A 5291-nucleotide genomic window follows, 5' to 3' on the forward strand; every position below is an offset into this window, starting at 1 on the left:
TGAACCAAACATAGTTACAGATATTCTCTAACTGTTTTCTTGTTCGCACACCAGTAAGAGGATTACCTAATATCATATCAGTAGGATGGTTGTTAACTAATCTTAGTTCAGCATTAACTGGATTAGATGAAGAGTCAGGTTTCTCGCTAAAGTTGACTTCATCATCATCTAGACTTGATGTGGGTGTGATCAGGTGAATGTCAATTATAATGTTAATAGATTCCTGGATCACTTCTATTCCTTTATTAAGAACATGATATGCTTGACTATTCAGAGCATAACCCAAGAATATTCCTTCATCACTCTTGGATTCAAACTTTTCCAAACTTTTTCGGTCACGTAATATGAAACACTTACTTCCAAAAATTCGAAAGTATTTGATAGTTGGTTTCTTATTAAACCATAACTCATAAGTTGTTTTATCTTTTGCTTTTCTAATATACGCATGATTTATTATGTAGCACGTGGTATTAACAGCTTCAGCCCATAAGTTTTTTGGTAAATTCATACTATTTAACATCACATTGGCCATCTCTTATAGCACTCTATTCTTCCTTTCAACAACCCCATTCTGTTAAGGTGTTTAGGAGCAAAGAACTCATGTGATATACCATGATAAGTACAATACTTTTCAAAATTTCTATTTTCAAATTCAGTTCCATGATCACTTCTGATCTTGATTACATTTACTTCTTTTTCAGTCTGAATTCGTTTCAATATTCTTTGACTCCATTGAGAGTCTAAGATTTCTCTCTTATGAAAGCTACCCAAGTAAATCTGGTAAAATCATCAACAATAAACAGAAAATACTTCTTTCCACCTCTACTCTCCATTCTTGTTGGTCCAACTAAATCCATATGGAGAAGTTCAAGAGGTTTGATTGTGGCTAAAGAGTTCACTTTCTTGTGACTACTTCTACTTTGCTTACCAATTTGGCATGCGCTACATATCTTTTCAATCTTTTTTAATTTAGGTAGACCTTGAATAAGATCTATTTCTGCAGAACATGTCCAAGACGTTTATGCCATAGTTCCGTTTTGTCTGTTTGGACCATGTAACATGAAAAGTTAGAAGAGCATGACTCATGGATAATATAGCAATTTTCAGAAGTTATACAACCATTTAATATCACACAACCTTTCTCATTTGTAATCTCGCATCCGTGATTAGTAAATTTTATGTTGTGTTTATTATCACAGATATGAGAAATACCTAGGAGATTGTGTTTAAGTCCTTCAACATACAAAACATTCTCAAAAGGAGGAAGATTAGTGAGTTAAACAGTACCTTGGCCTATAATTCTGCAGTTGCGTCCATCACCAAAGGTAACCGAACCATCATTCATTTCTTTGCAGTTGGTGAATATCTCTTTGTCACTTGTCATATGTATTGAACATCCATTGTCTAGGTACCATTTTGAATGGCTAGAAACTTTGAAGGCAGTGTGGACAACAAGACATGTAACTTTTAAAACCCATTTCATTGTTGTTTTGGGTTTATAAGTTCCATAGGCTTTTCTCTATTTATTGGAGTTGGAATTTCTCTGTCTATTAATTTCGATTTCATTTGAGTTAGATTTAAGAAGCTCTTTGAGTAAGTCCACTATTTTTTCAGTTAAATGATGTTTATTATATCTTTGATTTCTATAGTTGATGGCATTAGAATTAATCTTAGAAGCTTAAAAAGATTTTGCATTTTTGAAATCATTTAAGTTATAATTTCTCAAATTCTTACCTTTTGAGTTTAAGGATTTACCTTTTACAAATATGGGAGATGCATTTTTATTTTTCAATGAACTATTTTTGATATAGCTCAGACCTGATTTATCACCACATTTTCTGGATGCCGTTAATAGTTTTTCCAGCTTAGGGTCTCTCTGAGCATATCTCTAAGTATCCTTAGAACTCAAAAGAGAATAAACTTCAAGTTTTAAATTCTCATTTTCAATTCTGAGTTTTTCTAACTCTAAGGTTTTGAAATTTAAATCAAGTTTTGTTTTTTCAAAACAATCAGAAATATGAGATTTTTCCAAAATATTGTTTTCCAGTTCTTCTTTTAGTTTAAGATATTTTTCCTTTTAAATTTTTAGTTTGACAGTAATTTGCAACTTTCCCTGTATAAGGCATTGTAGGCGTCTTGAAGATCATCTTCATTCTCATTTTCAGGGTCACTCTTAAGATTATCATAATCAGATAAGTTACAACTATCTGAGGAGGTGACTTTGGCTATAGTCATTAGGGATTTTACTTCATTTGTAATTTCTTATTCTGATTCATCTGACTCAGAAGTACTTTCAGAGTTGGATGATTCATCCCAAGTAGCTAACATGCCTTTTCTTTTTTATTTATCCTTTTTAGGACATTTATTCGCCAAATGCCCGTATTCATAGCAGTTGAAGCATTAACTGTCTTTTATAGATTTCTAAGATTTAGATTTTCCTTTTGTTTTCTAAGAAGGTATTTGAAAATTAGATCTTTTCTAATTTTTAAAAATTCTGTAAAATTTCTTAACAAGTAAAGCCATATCATCTTCTGTATCTTCAATATTAGAATTATCATAGTTATCTTTTGAAACAAATTTAAATGATTTAAGAGTAATGGACTTACCTTTAGGATCTTTAAAATTTAACTCATACGTTTGTAGAAAAGCATCTAACTCCTCAACCTTCATTAAATCAATGTCTCTTAGTTCCTGAATGACAGTTACTTTAGAATTGAATCTCTCAGGAAGAGATCACAGTATTTTAGCACAGACCTTGCTTTATGGGATTCCATCTCCTAGACCCCACATAGAATTTACTATATAATCTAATTTCGTATAGAAGCCCGTGAAGGTTTCCTTTTCTTCCATACGACTTTCCTCAAATTTTGTAGTGAGGATTTGAACTTTATATTTCTTGACTATAGTAGTTCTTTCATGTGTCATTTTAAGAATATCCCAGGCTTGTTTAGCTGTCTCACATGAAATGATTCTTTTGAATTCATCAGGTGATAGAGCACAAGTAATGGCATTTTAAGGCCTTAGCATTTGTATTTCTTTCGCTTTAATGAGGTGTAGTCCATAAATAAAAAGGAGTTTCTTTCAAAGATTTAGTTCTATCACTGCTTAGAACTTCAGACATAGGTGGTTTCCATTTAGTTAATATGGTTTGTTACATGCTATCATCTAAGGATTTTAGAAATTTTCTCATTCTGGCTTTTTAGTATGAATAGTTAAAGCCATCAAAAGGTGGTGGCCTGGTAATAGACAAGCCCTCGAAATTTGACATAATGAAGGCAAGAGGGGGGGGGGGGGGGGTGAATAAGACTATGCCAAATAAAAAACTTAAAGACTGAAGAAATAAATAAATCAGAATAAATCACAAATCTCGATAGCACTAGTATTGAAAAACTGATTCAAACTTAGTTCGCAGGACAACCTTACACCAAAAACAAAGTTTTAGGTAAGACAACCTGATTTCACGAACATTTGTAAGAATCAAGATCGCAAACTAAGTAAGAGACAAGAGAGCTATCTATTACAAGCATTTACCACATATGCATAAATAAATTAAAATCATTCACCACAGATACAAAAATTAGACATTCACCACAAACACTAGGAGTTATAATGGTTTGGTGTGTACACCAACTGTTCTCAAACAGCCACACCTACTCGACTCCCAATAATCACAACCCATGTAATATTGGCGTTCACTAATAAACAAGATTTTCTCAGGTTCACCTTAAAACCTATATAATTGTGATTTTAGAAGGACTATCACAAATAAAAACCCCATGCTGAGATTTTCTAGCTATCTCAGTCAAAACCAATACATAAAATTTTCTTGATATCTCAAAGAAACCAAAATATAAAGATATAGAATGATACTTATCTTCTCTTTGAAGACGTTCTTGATGTAGCCTGTAAAATCGCTTCGCTTCAAGTAGAATGTTCAATGTCCAGTAACACAAACAAGGGTTCTAGGTTCTTAATTGATTTTAAATTAATTCAAACTACAGGCTACTTGTTTAAATTCCTTAGATCTCAAAAGAAGAGTGATTACTTTCTTTAAAACATAGGATTCACGAAAAGAGATCAATGAATTAAAAACAAAAGCTATATAAAAAAATATATATAATACCATGCAATAACTTGATTATAGTGGGGACTTCTCTCTTTCTAAGTGAAGGCTTTTCTTAACTTAGATGAGTAATTTCAGAATGAGAGAAGACCTATATTTATATGCAAAAATGTTGTTACTTCGACTCATCTAAGATCTCCTTCAACTTGTCTAAGATCTAAATAAAATTCAAATTTTGGGTGCGATCGGATAAAACAGTCTTTCGACTGGTCCAAGACCCTGTTCGACTGGTCAAGGGCCCTCTTCGACTGGTCGAGCACGGGCTTCGACTGGTCGAGGGTGCTAAAAAATAGTTGCTTGACTTCGAGTTGAGCACCCCTTGACTGGTCGAAGGTGCCTCTTCGACTGGTAGAGCAGTCTGCTCAACTGGTCGAGAAATCACTAGAAATATCCATTTTTTGGATTTTTAAACTTGGACTGGTCGAAGATAATTTTAGACTGGTCGAGCCACAACTTAGACTAGTCGAACCAAGGCTTAAACTATTCAAAATAAAGCCTAACCAAAGTATAAAAACCCATATAAGTTTATCATTTGAAAGCACCTAAGTATAAGGTCTTTATAGGATTAATTATACCTAAGAAAACTAGATATTGAAGTGTAAAGCTTAAATCTTTTACTTGAATCTTCAATAGTGCACAGTTGATCTTCTACTTGAAGTGCAGTCAAACGTGGAGCTTGATTTTCTACCAGAAGTGTAGTAGAACTTGAATTTATTTTAGCTTGAACAATCCATCTTCATGACTTGTACTTAAGCTTGCACTTTCCAACTTCATGGCTAGTACTTGAAGGTGAACTTTCCATCTTGATTCACTTGAAGGTGGTATTTCTATAAGTTATTTTATCACATTGAAATTTAACAGATAAGAGTGTTTTATACTTTATAGCACTTACATTGTTGAAGAGCTCTGTTCGACTAGTCGAAGGTGGTCTTTGACTGGTCGAAGATTCTTAAATCTGAACCATTTTAGTTGCTGGACTTCGAGCCGAAATTCCTTGGGCTGGTCGAAGGTCCTTCGACTAGTCAAACATAAAATTCAACTGGTCAAATTTGCAACAAAAAATCCGTTTTGCTTCGATTTAAACTTGGACTGACCGAGAAAACTTAGACTAGTCAAACTAAATCGTAAGCTGGTCGAATTCCAAGAAAACATAAGTGTAAAAACCCAA

The sequence above is a fragment of the Magnolia sinica genome, chromosome 3 (genome assembly GCF_029962835.1).
Source record: "Magnolia sinica isolate HGM2019 chromosome 3, MsV1, whole genome shotgun sequence".
Classification (NCBI taxonomy): Eukaryota; Viridiplantae; Streptophyta; class Magnoliopsida; order Magnoliales; family Magnoliaceae; genus Magnolia; species Magnolia sinica.